This window comes from Vulpes lagopus, chromosome 16, assembly GCF_018345385.1.
Source record: "Vulpes lagopus strain Blue_001 chromosome 16, ASM1834538v1, whole genome shotgun sequence".
NCBI lineage: Eukaryota > Metazoa > Chordata > Mammalia > Carnivora > Canidae > Vulpes > Vulpes lagopus.
This window is the reverse complement of record NC_054839.1, coordinates 3,544,253-3,563,820: the sequence shown is the minus strand read 5'-3', so window position 1 is coordinate 3,563,820 and position 19,568 is coordinate 3,544,253.

Sequence of the window (19,568 nt, the reverse complement as noted above, 5' to 3'; positions counted from 1 at the left end):
GTTTTAAGTGCTATGAAAAAGAATCTACAGTAGAATGTTTACAAAGCCACAATAGAAATTAGGGCAATTCATGCAAAATGAGATGAATGAATCAGCTGATGCCAGTAACGTGCACACTACATTGCCTGACACATGGTGTGCAATCAACATTCACCACCACCTCACCAAATACACACCCGGACATCAGATACAAAGTCATGATGCAGAGCACAGCCTCCAAAATCAAATTTTGGGTAATATCATTTTTTACATCCTTACGCATTTTCTAAATTGTGTGCAGTGATTTTCTGATATTGTTAGAACAGAATTATTTACAGAAATAGGGAAACTGCATCTCCATGGTCACACTTTTTGTAAAAACCAGCAGAGATTTAATTCTAATATTCACAATATGAGATGGAGGACCTATAATTTAACCTCCAAATCGACCTTTTTTCAAAAGTAGTTGTTACTGCTGATATTGAATGATTTCATCATTTTGATAATTTTTGAGTTATTTCAATCTGCTAATCAATAACTGGGAGCTTAATGGTTAAGAGCGCTTTGCCTTTCCAAAATGTATTTACTGGAAGTATGTGTGTGCGTTTTCTTTTCAGATCGTGTATTTTGTCGCTTCCAGGTTTTTACGATTTGCAATGGGCTGTTCACAATCCCTTGTAAGTGGCCACCAAAGTGACCTGCCTGGAAAACACTGTCCCTCTGCACCTCTCAGGAGAACTGCTCCTGTGACTTTCAGCTTGAAGTTGGCAACTCGTGCGCATCCTCGTGGCTGCTGTGCACCTGCCGCGGTCTCCCGGGCTCTTCCCACTCCTTGATGAGGGAGGCAGTGAGAACAGCACCATTCAAAATGACCCGTGAGCTCTTGCAATCAGGAATAAATTGAATTCTTTTAAGGAGCATTGTTTTCAGCGGCCCCTGGGCCGTGGTCTGCGTGCATCACTTGTCACACAGGCCCTGCTGCCGTGGGCGCCCTGTGCCACTCTGACTGCGCTCCTGGTCCTGTCTCGCCCTGGGCTTCTGAGCGGCCCTGGAATGCTTCCCGCTGAAATGAGGGCACGGCTGGGGAAGGGCGTTGCTAAGCACAGAACATTTGCTTCTCCGCTCATCACCAATTCCCAGAATGTGTGTGTGGAGTTGCCTGTTTCTGTACTCACTTCCTGATGCTTATAAAAAGCATCGGAACAATTGATAAACCACCCATAATAAGTAACCAGACATAGTGAAATCATTTGTTACTCAAGCCTACATAATTACAAAGGAGAGAAAACCACGGCCTCCTACAGCTATTGCTACATGATTGCAAAAGAGCAGTGGGTTAAAGTTGTATTTTATTTTTCTTCAGAAACTCTATTCGCCAGAGAACATAAGTTGCACCATTCCTGTTGCTCATACTGATAACTCCATAACATGGGCTGTTTTTATAGGCGAATGAATTTGCAAAATCAGACCCAGTCTTCCAGATTATGCTGCCTTCGTTACAAATATCAACAAAGTCAGCAAATAAAGAAGTCTCAAAGGAGCTTTCTAGCAAGTTCTGCTAGCATCACTGGACTCCTTTGGGAAGGATTATATAGCCATTGTTTATTCACTCATCTGTTAACTAAATCACTAAATACATATTGCAAACCTACTGTGAGCAAGGCTTTTTAAAGGAAACTATGCCGGGTGGGAGAGAAGACACACTGAGCCATAAATATAGCTGGGAGTGTAGTAGAGGAGGTAAGTTATACCTGCAGATATCTAAAAAATAAAGATAGGCAATTCCTATCTCAGGGAAACCCAGGCAAAGCCAGAAACCCCACCCTCTCCTTGACTGTCCATGTTCTGTCCGGTGCCACACTTTTCTTCCTCCCCATCCCCCTCTATGGAGCACATGGCACCATGCCAGCCTCCTAGGTGAGCACCCAGCCTTGTTCCCCTCTGCAAAGCAGTCCCTACTCCAACAAGTGTGATATTTCAAAAACCCAGATCTCATGATTGAAATCCTGGCATAAAACCTTAAATAGCTTCCCGTTTCAGTTTACAATCAAGACTGAAATTTCCACCAGGGCCAGTGTTGTCATGGATGTTGACATGGGTAGTTGACCCGTCCACCACTCCGGGCTTCTCCTGTGTCACGGCTCCTCTTGTAGTCTGCTGAAGGCTCAGTCTTTGGATTTTTTTTTAATGTGCTGCCTCATCTCCTGTATGAGAGTCCTCATAGTACTATGCCCTGGAATATTCTGGAATCCTCTCCTTCCATGGTGTATTAAACTCCAAATCTTCCTGCTGACCTCAACTCCAAGTAACCATATCTTCCTCTAGATCACTAGGCTGGATTATAGTATATGTTCATGGAGCAGCCTACATTTTTGGGTAATTAGCCTCATTTTAATTAGATACAATTGTATGTGACAGAAGAGTGGAAATACCAATGGCTTAAAACTAGTCTATGCTTCCTTATATAAAAATTATGGCCCTGAATAGAGCCAAATGAAGTCCTGAAGGTGCCAGGGACCCAAGGTCATCTAGGACTTTATCCTAACCAAGCTCAAAAACCATGGGCAAAAGGAGGAAATACGAAAAAAAGAGCCATGCTCCCTTACTTTAATAATACATCTCACAAACTACTTATTTACAAGTCGTGGGCCAGAACTTATTCAGATACCACACTTAGCTGCAAAGAAGTCTAAAAATCTAGTCAATAATGGATAGTCATTGCACAGATAATAATAAGGGTATAAAAGGGAATAAAGCTGCTGATGGTATCTTCTCTGTCATGGCATATTTTCTAGGTTGTAAACTGCAAGAAGACAAGACCAGATCAGTTTATTCACTACTGTGCTCCTGGAACCTACCTGGCATACCAGCAGCACATAAGGATGATCCATAAATATTGTTGAGTCAGGGGATGGTTGGATGGATGATGGGACAGAAGTTCTACAGTTGTCCAGAGATAGAACTCATGCCTTTCAGATTGGAGGGGGAAAGAGAGGTGATGAGGAAGTGTCATCTTGAAGGTATGATCTGAACCAGGATAAAATATTTGACCCATTTCCTTTGCAGACATAGGTTATGAATCCTCCAGCCAGAAAAGTGATGGGATTTAGGGCCCAGAAAGTATCAGTCTCAACAGATGAGGAGAGAGCAGTAAGAAAGACACAGTGGGGAAATGTGAGGAAATATTAGTAAGGTAGACTGGGCCCTGATTGCAAAGCATTGTTTAGAGCGTGGGTGAAGGTGTGGGCACAGGTCCAGTGAGCTCAGGGGCTGTTAGGGGCACCAGTGGTGTCTGAGTCACATGCAGGGCACCTGATCCAGCTAGGACTAAAGTACAGGCATTAAGTCATCTTAGAACATGCAGGTCATAGATCACAATTGTCCCTCTTGGACCTTCACCCTGTGGCATCCTCTTACACCCCGCACTGCTGGTCTTGCCTCTCATTTCATCAAGAAGACAGAAGGGACGTCAGGAGAGGAACTCCGTCCCTACCACCAGCTTCGCCAGCCACGCAGCACTGTGCTCCCACCTCCCTACTTCCTCCTCCATTTCAAGGGATGAGGCATTCTTTTCCCCCTGGCAGTCCCGCTGGGACCTCCTGCACCATCTCCTCCCTTTCTCACACAGTTGGCTCCCACCTCCGCCTGCCAGTAGGTCACTTTCTCTGCATGGGCTCATTGCTATCTGCATACAAATGTGTTCTGGTTTCTTTTACTGAGAAATAGAGGGCTCTTTTGACTGATTTCCATCCACTAAAATCCCCGTCTCTTTGCTCCCTTAGATGACAAAGCTTCCTGAAAAGATACAGGAAGCTCTTGTCTTCACTTATTGGTCTCTCACCCTGCTCGAATTGTCCTCTCCCTCCAAGGCTTCTGGCCTTTTCCCAGAGGTGGTTCTTTCTGGAGGGGGGACCACTGGTGGCCATGCTGCCAGCCCAAGGTCTCATCCCTCCTGACTCTCCAGGCTCCTGAGACAGAAATACCCTTCACCTCCCTGCTCCCTGGACCCAGCTCATGTTTGCGTCAAGTCACAGTCCCCTTTGCTGAGGCCATAAGCGCTGAGTCCCGATGGGACTCTATCATCATCCTTTCTCTCCAGATTATCCCATTCTGTCTGACTTTAAATGATCTGCATACCAATGGCTCTCTGGCACTGCTTTGGGATTTTATTAGTGTCAAGAAAATGGGGATCTAAATTAAATGCCTACTAAATCAGTCTTTCCCTGGGGTAAAGATACCTAGAAGGTGGCTATAAAATCCAAGAGAAGTTAGTGACTTTATGGGTAAAGAGACTGTACTAATTTTCATTTTGATGCCTTTGCTATTCTGCATTAAAGAAGAGACTGGCAATGACCATAGCACAATAGGTGGAGAACCAGGAGGGTCCTGGGTACCGTGGAAAGTTCCAGCAGAGAAATTGAAGACAGTGTGAACAGAGAAAAGAAAGAGGAGGATATGGTGAAACATCTTAAATAGTGTTACAGTGGACAAACATTAGTATGTAGCCCAGTAAAATACATTGAGAAAAGATGCTCTAAAGACATAAATGAAACCAAGGAAAAAGCCAGCCCTGGGCACCGTAAACATCGCTGCAATTAAGAACCACGGTAGGCGCAGTAGAGAAGAACAAACGATTGCATGGGTTCTCGTTGTAGAAAGAATAGCAGGTTCCGAGCCATTTATTGAGACAACCCTGAGCATCAGTCTCAGGGTGAAGGCCTCACGCATCCAAAAAAAAGGGTGGTATGGGAGACAGCTCAGCCATACCATGGAATATTCTTTCCAAGACATTAATCATCAGTTCATCTTGAGACAATATTAAGCAGCAATTTGTTTTCTGATTATTCACTTAAGTCAACTCAGATATAAAACAACAGACAACTTACAAAGATATGGATCATAGCCAATGGGAAGGGAAGTCGCATAAATGAGGAATCGATGATTGATGATAGGAAATTGCAGAGCAGATAGAGAGGCCATACTGCCTCTTGCATATAGCTAAGGAGGGTGGCTGAGTTATAATTCCATCCTGCTGCCATCAGCTCTATTGATTTTCCTACTCCTTAAACATGAAAACTGACGAAAGGCCAAGGGAAAGACTCCAACAGATTTGTTTCTAATCTTTGGTTTGAGTGAAACCCATTAGGGCCCATTCTGCTTGATGTCTAGGTGAGCATGTGGCCCTTTCATGCCATCAAAAAGCGAAGTTATGCCCATGTCGCTTCCTTTGTGCTTTGGAAAACTGCAGTCATTTGAACTCCTCTGAAATGGGATTTCTGGAGAAAGCACCAGGAGTGTGTGACAGGGAGGGTGCCCCGGGCCGTGCACTGAGTGGGAGCCCAGCAAACCTACCAGTGCCTTTGGCTGGCTCAGGTCAGCAAGGGACAGAGCCCTTCCCAAGTGTTCCGTAGAAAAATGGCAATTTTCTCCCGCAAATAACATGACATTCAATTTCACCCAGTACCCACACCTGGCCTTTGAAGGTCAAAGAAGTGGCTGTGTGTTTTATTTTATTATTTGGTGGCAAAAGAATACCAGGAATGTGGGAGAGTGCTATTATTATGCCTGTTCTATGATGTGCACTGTGATTTAGAGAAGCATAAGGAAAAATGTCAAATGTAAGGTATTTAATGCAAAACAAAGCAAAGATAATCTCCATTTGGTAGAACTATCTTAATCATATTATATCTCCTGGCCAACCAGCAATATTTAGGTTACTATTTTACTTCCCAAATTTAATCCTGAATGAAAATTCTTGGAAATATTCTTCTGAAATGATAGGAACATGAGAATATTGGGATACTTTATGTTTCTAAATGTATTTGGTTATTTTCATCCTTATTATGTTATCTCCTAAAGGCTTTCAAATTAAGAAACATAATTCTGAGAAAATAAATGTCATCAAAACATAGGCAAGTCAGAGCTCAACACGATGCGTTACAAATAACAGACCATTTCCATGTGTGTTTTTTTTCCTACCGTTTCCTAAATTTCTGCATAGCACTGTTGCTTTAGTGCCTTCTGGTGATTGCCTGGGAAGTACTTTTTCCTAGAAAAGATTCACAAATGGACAACGCATGAGTCTGGTATCTTCATATACTGAGACAAGATCAAGCCCAAGTCCATGACTAAGTTCACCAAATATGTAGTCATATTTTTGAGACCTGTAGAAAATGGATCTATACAACCTGCTTTTTTGCCTGTCATGTTGGCCTTTCTCTAAATTGTTTCCAATTTCTTGATTCAATTCTCTAAATGGATTCCAGATTCTGATTGCTGTCAGAGAACCCACAATTATACATAACAGGCGAGGAAAAGTCTCCCCAGTATTAAACAAATAAGACAAACCTTGATAGGGATAGTAAATAAAATAAGAGATCTGTAATTAATTTTTTAAAACATAACTTTGCTGGCTTGAGCAAACCTTCTTTTCCAATATCCACATCATTTTTCTTCCATAAGAATAGCAGATAATGAGCTATTTTGAATTTGTTCTCTTTACTTTTCTTCTCTAAATGAATTACCCTCAGAAACATTATTAAGTACCTTTGAAAGTATAATTTCAGTGTCAGCAATATAATTCATTAAAATTAAAAAATTCAAGTACTCGTTATTTCTGTATTTTTACTAAAAAACCTAACACTGTGACAAATATCCTTATAATAACTCTTTGCTTTAAGATTGTTGTAAGATAACTTACTACTATTTTTTAATTCATGTTTTTAGACCCTAATCAGATGGCAAGTTCTTCAGATTAGGAATGATGTCATATATCACAATTGTATCATATAATATTTGTATTATCAAATCAGTGATAAGCTGAAGTCTATAATGAGTGCTTCTCAGGAAGGTGCCTGTCAAAACTTGGACAATACAAATTAAGATTTATTTTAGTAAATCCAGCTATGATATAAACATAAAGCAGGGATAGAAAATCAACTTAGAGAAACAGATAGGCACTCGTGTCTATGAAACTTAACTTCAGCATAGTACAAGAAATTTTCATGGCTGAAGAAAACCATCATCAAAGGTTTGCCGGGGGAGGGATGGGGCCATGAACACACTGATAAAATTATAGCAACTGACAGGAAGGTAGACATTGCTTATCCAGTGTTTATGGAGGCAGAGTTTTATTCAAATACTTCAAAGTGTTCTTTTCCCCATGAGCAAAACCATCTCATTTAAAGAATTAATGCCAATCCTTCTCAAACTCTTCCAAAAAAATTGAAGAGGAAGGAACCCATCCAAACTCATTTTATGAAGCCTGAATCACCCTGATACCAAAGACAGATGAGGACGCTACATAAAAGGAAAACTATAGACTCATATCCCTGAGGAATATAGATGCAAAAATTCTCATCAAAATATTAGGAAACCAAATTCCAAAAAAACATGTTAAAAGAATCATACACCATGGCCAAATGGGATTCATCCCTAGGATGCAAAGATGGCTCAACATACATAATCTACCATTGTGATACATCACAATAATAGAATGAAAAATAGAAAGCACATGATCCTCTCAATAGATGCAGAGAAGACATTTGACAAAGACAACATCCTTTCATAATAAAATCCCTCAATAAACTAGGTATAGAATGAACACGTCTCAACATAACAAAGGCCATATATGACAAGGCCACATGACTGGGAACAAGACAAGGGTGCTCACTGTCACCTCTCCTACTCAAGGTAGTGTGGGAAGTCCCAGCCAGAGCAATCAGGCAAAACAAAGTAATAGAAGGCAATCAGATCAGAAAGGAAGAAGCAAAACTGTCATTATTTGCAGATGATATGACCTTACATATAGAAAATCCTAGAGACTCAACCAAAAGCTCGTTGGCACTGATCAACAAACTCATAAAGAAACAGGATACAAAATTAGCATACAGCAAGCAATTGCATTTCTGTATACCAACAATGAAATTTCAGAAAAAGGAATAAAACAATCCCATCTCTGTAGTCAGATGAGAATGTGAGAAGGCTCAGTCTGGGCCTCTAAATCCTAAGTTTTTCTAAGTTTTCTATGTCTTCCAGCCTTCTGAGATAATTTGATTTTTCATGTTGGTGCCTTGAGGAGAGAAAACTTGGTTGCTCTGACTTTCTGCCTCCTGGAACTTCTGAAGGTATTTCTCATTGAAATTAAGATGCAAGATTTAGTTACCCAATTAGCAAACACTTCCATGCACAGCAGCTATTTGCTAGATTCTGTGCTAGGCATTGGGGATAAAGGGACAAGCAAACCACGCGTTACTCTCAGGGAGCTCGCCATCTGAGAGAGACCCAGCAGGGTAAGTGGCCACTTCAGTCTGGTGATAATTCCTGTGATGTGGTTAATCCGAGGGGCCTGTAGTCAAGTCAGAGGGCAAGTGAGCATTAGAGAATATTTCTATGATGAGATAGCAAATCTGTATGAAAACATGCGGGGGAATAGAAGTTAGTAGGGTAATGGGCGAAGATTGGTAGCAGGGGGTGGAAAATGAGGCAAAGTGGCTTCCAAGTAGAGAAAAATGTGCAAGGCATTTTGTAGTCAGGGAGTTGCAAGTCCCCCTGAGCGGGTGGCACACAGGCACAAAGTAACAGCCACTGAGGGGAGGCGGAAAGCACAGTATGAATATATCACTGCCGAAGTTTTGTAAGCAAGGAAGTGACTTGATCACTGCTTTTTTAAATGTCTCCATCATTTATTACATGCCTGCCCTGCTTGGTATTATAAGCGCACACATAGTGCTACAAGGTAGGAGTTACTACCCTCATTTTCCTGCTACTCTCGCTTCCTTTGTCTAGAGTTGCACAGCTGGTAGCTGCAGAGCTGGCACCCTGACAGAGGTCTCCCCGAGCCCCGAGTCTTCCTATTGCACAAGCTTGCCTAGCTGAAAGCAAGCGGCTGGACCCGGGTGTGGGCAGAAGCCACCTGCAGGGGGTGCCACTCCTTGCTGAGGACGATGCTCCCAGGGCTTCCTAACCCAGGTGAACAATGACAATATTAAGTAACATTGGGTTCAAGGCCACCCACTGTCAAAGACTGTTGGTAAGATCCTGTTAGGTCTAAATTGATCTGTTTTTAATGATCTGGCTTTAGCTCCAGGCTCCAGCAGATGTGTAGTTTAAGCAACGCTGAGATGAAAGTGCATATGGTCAAGGCCATAGGCGAACCACAGCAGCGGGCTTTGTCTGGAGAAGGGAGGCTTTTGAAGTGTCCTGAAGAGCATTTAATGGCAGAAGAGAGGGCTCTGGATACACAGTGAAATGGAAAAAGCAGGCTGAAAAACTGACATACTCTATATTGGATATTATGTTTTATAGACAACTCACATGTGTGTGTGTGCACACACACACCGTATGACTAGAAGGGAAAATGCTGGAAGAGACTATGTCAAAACACAAACAGTGTAGGCAAACAGAGTAGCAGATCGATAAAAAACTTTGATTTCTATTTTCCAAATTCTCAATAATGAACATGCATTGCTTTTTACACTTAGGAATTATTTTAGGGGTGTCCGGCTGGCTCAGTCTAGAGAGCCAATGACTCTTGATCCCGGGGTCATGAGTTCAAGGGATGACTTTGCTTTAAAAAAAAGGAATTATTTTCTTCAAGAAGTTGTCACAAGAAACATATGAAAGTGCCTTTTTTAATGAAGTATATGCCAATAAAAATGCACAAATCATAAAGGGTAAGCTCGTTAAGTTCCCTAGGTGGACTCCTCTTTGTAGCCAGCACCCAGATCGAGAAAGAGAACATTACCAACATCTCCAGAAGTCTCTCACAGGCTCCTCCAATCATTATCTCCTTTCAAACATAAACTCTAACACCACAGAAGAGTTGTTTCTTTTTTAATTTTATGCAAACGGAGTGGAGTGCATTTGGCTTATTTAGATCAACACTCTGTTTATGAGACTCCATCGATGCTCTTGTACATAACAATGGTTTTCCACCCTCTTTGCTGCATCATACTCAGTGTGTAAATATGCTGTCTTGAGAGTGTTTCCACATTGGAGCTGTGAGAGACGGTGCTACTCTGACCCTTATATAGACTTTTTGGTAAATGTATGTGTGCGTTTCTTTGGGTCCATCTTTGGGAATGGAATTGCTGGGCCATATTTGATGCATATGCTGTACTTCATTGGGTGTTCCAGAGTCCATCCAAGTGATTATGCCTTTTACCCTCTCACCAACTGTAGGTTAGGTGTGTTATGGTTGATCCACATCTTCGCGGACACTTGGTCTTCCAGTAGGTGCGTAATGCAATTGTACCGTGGCTTCCATGCACATTTCCCTCATGAATATTGAACGTGTGCACCTTTTCAGATCTTTAACAGCCAGCTGGAGATGTGCTTTTGTTGGGTGACTCTTCTAGCTTTTTAAACCATCTTCCTCTTGCATTATTTGTCTGTGTCTTACTGATTTATGAGAGTTGTTTGCATCTTCCAGATACAAGTCTTTTGTGTAATAGATGTACCTGCAAATATCTTTCTTTACTCTGCAGCTTACATTTTCACTCCCTTAATGGTCTTTTTTGTGAACTGAATTTATTAATTTTAATGTGGTACAATTCATCATTTTTTAATGATTAGTGCGTTGGGTGTTCTATTTAAGATATGTTTTTGTATTCAAAGTCATCAAGATATTCTCTTATGTTTTATTCTAAAACGTGTGTTATTTTACCTTTCACATTTAGATGGGTTATCCAACAGGAAGTGATTTTTATGTATAATGTGAGGTCTGGGTCAAGATTTGTTTGGCTACTTTTTTTTAAAAGATTTTATTTATTTTTTCATGAGAGACACACACACACACACACACAGAGAGAGAGAGAGAGAGAGAGAGAGGCAGAGACGTAGGCAGAGGGAGAAGCAGGCTTCCTGCAGGGAGCCCGATGTGGGACTCGATCCCAGGACTTCAGGATCATGACCTGGGCCGAAAGCAGGTGCTCAACCACTGAGCCACCCAGGGATTCCAGTTTAGCCACTTTTTAAGATCCCCAAACAAATCACTGAAAAGTAATTTTAAAAACTATATTCCCACCCCTCTTCCCAAAGACAATAATTCTTTCTGACAAAACAACAGTAAGCCAAGAAGTGCCCCCACCTAGGGAGGAGGGGCAGGGACCTTCATGAGTTGCACAGAGATCGAATACACTTTGCACACTTGTTACTCATAGCAACTCTATGAGCTTGGTCTATTTATTCCTACTTTATTGATTATGACAATAAGAGAAGGAAACAATTCGCCTACAGTCGCATGTTTAATAAATTCAAGAGGCAGGACTCAAACTCACATTTTATCTGACAAAAATCCTTGCTTTTTCACTGTTCCCTATTTACAACGTAAGTGAAACAGGTAGAGATTATTCACCGAAATTTAAGTTTGCAGCCTACTTCCATCAAGACTATGAGATCCAGTCCTATGGATTGTGTCCCATCAGTTCTGTGTTTCTGACCCCCCAGATCAATAGGAGGGCAACCGATTGGATTGACTATATTCAATTTGATTTATTTTCTAAGATGACTGCAGTCGCTGGATTGATTCTGCTGTGGTCCAGTTATTTTAGACATAAAGACAGTCCCTAGGATGGAATTAGGTGGCTCACTCTGATAAATTAACACTGCATTTGTCACTAATACCATTTGCATTTGAATGAACTTTTCAGACCTCTCTCAGGAAGAAAAGAGGATCCCATACATTACTCAGCTTCTGGGACCCTTCAGTGACTCACTTCCAAGAATCATTTATTTGGAAGTGACCCTGGTGAAAAAGCTTGCCTAATTGTTGTGAAAATCAGAGCTTTATCTTGTGTTTTCCTAAGCCCTCTTTCCACAAACACATTAAGAGGCAATTGCTGCTTTATGGTCTCAATCATTTAAGAGGAAGGAAGGCTAAAGCTATTCAGCATTTGCATGAGGACAACCTGTTACCTGGACACACAGAGCAGTATTGAGATGAGTGGTTCTCTGAGCCACGTGGTAAATCAGGCTGACCCTGGTGTTTTTGATGCCTCTCTCTCCTCTTCCCTCTTCCTCCCCCTCCTCCCCTTTCCCCCTCCCCTCACTCCCTCCTCTCCCTCTTTCTCCTCCCCCTCCTCCCCTCTCCTCTTCCCCTTCCTTTTCCTTCTCTCTCTTCAATGCAACATGTCACATCCATCTGCTGGCATGCATTTTCTCTTCTTATGACGTTAATATTCTAAACAAACAGACGTATTACATCAGTCTAATCAATACAGTCTGAAACTCATGACCATCAAAGTTATGGAAATGTATTTTGTACATCTTCGATGTTCAGCTAAAAATCAATAAAAATCCATTATCTAATATTTCAACTGCTACACACTTGAGACACATTTAAAAATAAATCTCTCCAAAGAAAAAATTAAACAGTCTTATGCCATTACTAATTATTGATATTTACATCTTATAATACTATACTTGGTGGGCAATTATTGATAATTAAGTGTATAGCAGATCAGTCTCAGAGGAAAAGAAATGTTAAATTGTTATACTGAGATATTTCAGATACTTTTGTGCCTGTTTCAGTGAATATTAACATTTTAAGAGCTACGCCCTCCTTCAATATTATTGGTCACTGTTTCTGAACATTGATATCGATTTAAAATGTGTATCTAGGAATCACAGATACTTAATGTCAAGTTTAGGCTGTTATTGTAACAGCCTGAAACTATGCCGGATTTAAAGAAAAAGCAAGAGAGACACAAGGATGCTTAGCTATTTGAACAGTAACACCCAACATCCTTAATGAAACAGAATCTGCAGAAACAGTTGAGATCTGATGAATTTTTTGTCGGGAATGAGACAGTCTTAAGCTGAGAGTGGCTACCATTGGATGTTAATTTCCTTATAGCACTCCCCACCCCGACCCCAAAGAGATACATGAACTGTACAGATATGTCGTGTAGACGAGGACATGAAGCCTAGAGATCTGGGACCAGGAGACCAGAGTCCCCTGCTCAGGCTGGTGAGTCCTTGAGTCCAGACTGAGTTTCTTTCAGGACCTGCATCTTTCAGCGTCACTGGGTGGCCTCTGTGTCCAGCAACTCTGAGATTTGAGGGCATTTCCACATCACTTACCTCACACCTGAGATGTTTACGTACAGGACAAGTGCTTGGAAGACAAAACATCAGTAAAGATACAGCAAATCTTGTACTTCACAATGATGAATCGTATTTGGCACCTTAATGGCTCCAAAAAAGTCTATTGACATGTAGTCGTAAACATTTGCTGAGAGGGCCTCTATGCATGCGTTCACTCCACAATCATTTATTGAGATCCACCCAGTGTTGGGCACTGTGCCAAATACAGGCAACATCGCTCTGAAAAATGGCATGCCAGCTCAAGATGTAGGGCAGGAAACGAGTTGAGCAGGTAGGTACAGAGTGATAAACTCTGGGCAGAGAGGGTCCTGGCTTAGCTTTGTAGTGTCCAGAGGAGTCTTCCTGGAGGAGGTGACCATAGATCCAAGTTTGAAATAAGAGGTGGGACTTCCATCAAACAGGTGATGGGAGCAAGCCCTACTGGGAAACAAAGGCCCATGTTCACTGTCAGGCTGGGCCATTGGGTCTGAATTCATCTGAGGGCAATCTGGAGTCATTGAAGGATCCAAAGCAGCAAAAGAAGGTGATCACACTTGGTTGAAAAAGTCAAAGTCGGGGATCCCTGGGTGACTCAGCAGTTTAGCGCCTGATCCTGGAGACTCGGAATTGAGTCCCACATCAGGCTCCCCACATGGAGCCTGCTTCTCCCTCTGCCTGGTCTCTGCCTCTCTCTCTCTCTTTCTTTCTCTCTCTCTCTCTGTGTCTCTCATGAACAAATAAATAAATAAAATCTTAAAAAAAAAAAAAAGAAAAGAAAAAAACAAAGTCGCTCTGAAAGCCATGAGAGAAGATGAATTGGTGGAGGATGAGGAGGCTCTTGGCGGCGGCGCCTGTGAGGAGGGCGAGCACTGGACACACACTCAGGAGATTGGAACTGATGGCATGACATCGGGCAGAGGCTGAGGGAAGACCAAGGAAAGCCTTAGGCCTTCCGCAGAGGCCCCCACCGGCTAGTGGCCTCACTAGGGCAAGGGCAGGCAGGGATTGCAGATGAGGACAAGGGGAGGCAGAGCTCATGAATTCAAAGGTTGGAGTGAAGGTGCTTGGGTGACAATGCCTGGAAGACTGCACTGAGGTGGCAATTCAGCTGTGGAAGCAATCAGAACGTAGCTAGGAACTCAAGGGGGGATAGAAAGCTCTGTGCTAGGATAAAGGGTATAACATGAAAAAGCCAAAGGATGCTCCCCAGGAACATTAGGAACATTAGGCTGCAGAGAAGGTGAAGCCTGAGAAGGGATTGAAAGGAGCAGCCAGGGATGGGGAGAGGTTGCATTCTCTCTCTTTGTTTACTCAAAATAAGTACTCTGATTATTTGTAAATTATCAGAGCTTATTATTTAAAACTTGGAAAATATAAAAGCTCATGGATATGAAAATATGATTTCCCCATAATCCCATCCCTCCAGAATAACCACATTTCACCATTTCCACACGTTTCAATTTTATGCATCAGTTAAAAGAATACTACTTTAAAAAAAAAACACATATAAAGGTCCAAGTGAAGAAAGAATTTGCTTTTTGGTTTTTGCATTTGACTTCTGTAATTTAATACATAGTGATCTACACTTTTATTTTGAGGGAAATGCATTTATTATTTTAATATCAAATAAAGAGAACCTGATCAAGTTTTCCATAGAACTATGTAGAGATGGGTTGTTTCCCATCTATGGAAAATTATTTTTATGGTGGGTATTTTTCTATTAAACTATTTTTAAATCGCCTTCTTAAATACAGAAACCCAAAAAATGTAGTTTTAGATTTTGTAGACCGAAATTCAAAGAAACCAAGTTTCAGGTTTTTTGCACCAAGAAAAAGCCTTTCTATACCTTCCAGGCTGGGATGGGGAGGACGGACTTCAGGACAGTATGTTCCTCCTATGACATGTGTAACGCTGCTCTTACTGGGGCCTTCCATTGCTCTCGTCATTTGTTTGTGTATGTGTTTCTTTCCTGACTTTGGTAACCTATCCCTAGGCATCTTCTCAAAAACAATTTTAGAGTATACATCAGGCATAAAATTGTTGGCCTGCGTGTCCAGAGTCTGCAAAATTGACTTAAACCAAGCTCTGGGCTGTCTGTGGCCACCTGCAGCTCGAGAACTTTCTGTATGTCTGCGTGCAAGTGGGTTCTCAGCCTCTCCTTGGCTAGATGCTGAAGAGAGGACGCCACAGACCTGACTGGCAGGCTTGTAGCCACAGGGCACAGGAAAGCACGATGGCCACGTGGACAGGTGTGGAAGAACACCAAGGAAGGAGCAGGGTGGGGGGGAGATAACTTTCTTCAGGACTAGGGTACAGCTGAGACATCTTTGGAGGAGCTTGGTGTGGACTCTACTCACCTGTTCCAGAACATACAGAGGTCATCTTGCCACTGGGCTCAAGGTGGGGGCCCACCTGGCTCTCAAACTTCAGTGCCCTGTTTCCACAGGTGTCACCGCGCGTGACCCAGGCTCACCTGGGGATGACTCTGGGACTGCTGGCAGGGACACAACCTTCCCAGCTCCCATCCATGCCCAAGAAATCCAGAGCAGCCCCGTGTGTGGCACAATCCTGGTTGCTTCGTCTTTTGCCAACAGAATAACTCTTCTCAGCAAGGATGAGTTCTGAGAGATGTCCTCTGAGGTCTCTTTTATAAGATTCACCTACACAGGGAGTTTAAAAATTGCACCTCAACGTAAGAGTGGCAGAAACATGTGGGTTGTTGCATTTTGAAATTCTACGATGTTTCCAGTGGTGCGGTGAACATCTTTGGAACTCACACAGTGTGTCTCAGCTTGGAGTCATCTCTACACAAAGGTAATGAATTGCACCGGTATGAGAGCAGAGGAAGTGATTTTCATCATTTAATAGGTACAGATTGGAATCCAGCCTGAGATTCACTGTGACTTCTTTCCTCCATGTCCAGATCAACACAGAGTACAATTTGCTCAAAGCCAAGTACATTTTGCTGTGTTCCTTGGAGCAGAAAATATTAGAAGAGGGAGTACATTGCCATTCTCGATGGTATTCAATAAGGGATGTGTCTAAGGGCAAAGTAAGATCCTTAAAAATGAAATGTACTCCAAATTCACCCAGACTTTTGTCCTGGATCTCCTAACAGCCAAGAGCCACTCGAAATGACAAATGGGTTCCTGTGTCCCACGTGAGAGACAGGGCACCCCCGCGGGGGAGCCAGGTGATCACCATCTCTTACAGCTATCAACTTAGGTGTAAAACGGAGAAGTGGTTGCCTAAATTGTGAAATTCAGCAAGACTTAAAAATATATACTTTCCCGATAACATTTCCCTGAGTCATTTTTCTTTTCAACACAGAATCCTAGGAAACCTAGCTGTCGCCTACATAATGGTTTGAATTCTGAGATTTTTAATTCTGGGTTTGAAAACTGATTTTAAAATAAAATACCGAGACAAAATTCTGTTTTCCTTTATAAGCAATCTCAGACTCAAAATAATTTACTCTCTGCAGTTATATCATTAAAAAATCCATGTGGATTGCTTTTGCATCCGGCTTCTGTCTAAATTTGTGTATAATAACATGAGCCTCTTGCAGAGATCTGCACACACTTGCGCACGCGCATGCACACACACATGCGTGCACACACACACAGCACAAGCTGCCGCAGAGCCGGGTCCTGCTAATTATCCAGCAGATCCTGTGGTTGTTTTCCTGTTTTGCCCGCTCACACTGGGGCATCGTGGTGCTCTCAGCGCTGCGGTGGTGCATGGACTGTCTGGCCTGTGGAGACCTTTCTGTCTGGGACAGTACCATTCTGTCTAGACAGGGAGAGACGGTACGTTTTGGTCGTTAATCTCAACACCAAAAGCCCCCCAAGCAGCTCTGCGGAGAGGCTGCCTTTAAAAAGGTTTGAATTCTAAAAGCGCTTTTCTGCAAAATGCTGGAAGGTTGCACTCTGATTCAGTGGCATCATGTCTGGCCCTGAGTGTGCAAAGTGGTGTACCCTCTGCAATAGTGAGCAGCTGGCTGCGAGCAGGGCTCTTCCAGCCACAGCAGTTATCTGTGAAAGAGAGCAGTTTGCTTGCAAATGATGAGCCCGGTTTCCCTTGTCGCAAAGCAGAGACTGACTGGCCAGAAAAGACACAGCCGGCTTAAAACACTGTGGCCCTAGAACAGCTTGGGGCTTCCCGGCCCCCAATTAGGCCTCGCTATAAATGCACCAGCTTTAACCTCAAAAGTCAAACTCTTAGCCGTGCGAGGGGATTCCAAGAAACATTAAACATCAAATAGAAATATTATAATCCACGCGAAGCTTATTACTCTGCAGGTGTTAACCTGGCAGTTCAAAGTGGCTTCTCCTGTTTAATGAAGGGAATTAGCTCAATAAAAGTTTATGTGCTGCATGTTCTTCATATTGTATGTGCATTCTTTCTATTATGTGTTATTTCACTTTGCTATAATGAAATCTTCAAAGAACTCAAATGCCCTGTGGCTAACAGATTTTCCAGATCACACACCATGGGACAAATAACTTGCATTTTTTTTTATTGTACCTAGTGAAAGAAGTTTTATTTTGTTTTTCATTGTACTTGGACAAAAATCCAGAATTCCGTTTCTCAGGCTTTTTAAAGCATCTCTCAGGAAAAAAGAAACTATAGCCTGTTCACTTTGAACTAATCATAAATTCCCATTTCAAAGAACTGACTAATATTCCCAGAAAGGTACTTTCTGAAGACATGTTTTGCATAAGAGATCTTATGGTAGCGAACTAAAAATAAAAGCCTGGTACTGTACATAGAACTCATTTACTTTCTCAGAAGATAAATTTTAAAAAGATATATCTTTTTTTTTTTTTTTTTTGAGAAAAGAGCTATATTCCTCTATGGGAGCAGGGTATAAAAAGCAAGGCCCAATGTGACCCTAGTATATCTAATTCCTTATCTATTGCTGCAAAATGAATTTGAAAAAAATCAGACCAGTTTTGCTAGGGGTTCCTGGGGATACATTTTCATCTCCTTACCCATCCCCCAATCATGGGTCACGCATTCACTGCGGATCCTCCAATGTCATCTGTCAGCTTTCCCCTCAACTTGGGCACATCTGTCACCCTAGGTTTGACCAAGTATTCCACATTTATTAAATATTGGATCCTTGAAGACACTAAAGCGAAGTTATATGATGTTTTGGCTTCCATCTGGCTGATGACTAATAATAATAATGCAGAGACATACATGACTAGTACTCAGGATCATGCATGTTAGGAATAATGAGAGAATATTTAAGGGTTTTGTTCTGACCCTGAACTTACAAATCCCAGTTTTTATCAAATCTGAACGATAAGCATATTAAATAGTATGATTCCTACCCTGAATAATACCTTGCACTTTACTAGCAGTAAATTGTGTGTGTGTGTGTGTGTGTGTGTGTGTGTGAGAGAGAGAGAGAGAGAGAGAGAGAGAGAGAGAGAGAATGAGAGAGAGAGAGCTGGAAAGAAGAAAGGAAGGAGGGAGAGAAGGAGGGAGGGAAGAAGGGAGAATATTTAATGACAGTTGCTGGCCAGGACACTCAGTTCTTCTGAGTAGTAAATTCTTGGGTGGTTGCTATAATTCCTGTCTGATAAAATGAAAACTCAAGGATCTACAGAGTAGTTCTTACAGAAACCCCCTTTTAATTTGGCACCTGTTATGGTATCTCAAAGAAAATATCAATTTAACTGACAGTTTTTGAAAGAAAGTGGATCTCATAATAAGTTAAAATTTCCAAATATTGGCTGCTGCTTGGCTGTCTGGAGCAGGTGCTCAACCTAATCTTACATCCTGAGAAACTGAGGCAAAAGATGAGCTCATATTCTTTGGATAAAAGCAAGAAAACGCTAAAAAAAATCACCTTATCACAATTCCCTTGTTGAAGGGCATCTGATCTCTTAATCATGTCTTACCATCATAATTTTCATAGTTTATCCTTAGATTTCTTTTCTTTCTCCTGTTTTAATAATAAATTTCCCAGGAAATTGCCCTATAACTGCCACATAAGGAAGACAGATGTTCCAAAGAAAGGAGCAATTTTATTTTACAAGGTATCTTTTAACATATGCATGTGAAGTCCCATAAATTGTTAAAGAATAGCAACTTTGGGTAAAAGGTAAGGTTAAACAAAATTTGGAAAATATGATTCTGCAAAAAGCTAATGTGATATAATCATGTGTGCCTCTAAAGATCAAAATTTATCAAAGAGTAGAATCTTGAGTACCTACAGAAATAGAGGTTAGTGTGCCTCTGGCTTAGACTTTAACCTCTCCCAAACACGACTCCATTAACTCAGTGTTCTATCACCCATACGACTCTGATCACTTTGAAAGAGGGTGATTTTCTTTCCCTGATTATAAAGGTAAATAATATTCCTTGTGAAATTTTTTGAAAAAAACAAAAGTAGAAAAAAAAGAAAATTTCTCACCATGGTATTACCTAGGCAGAACAAATACTAATTTGTCATATTTTCTTCTAGTTTTTTTTTCCTATGCAAAGGAGAG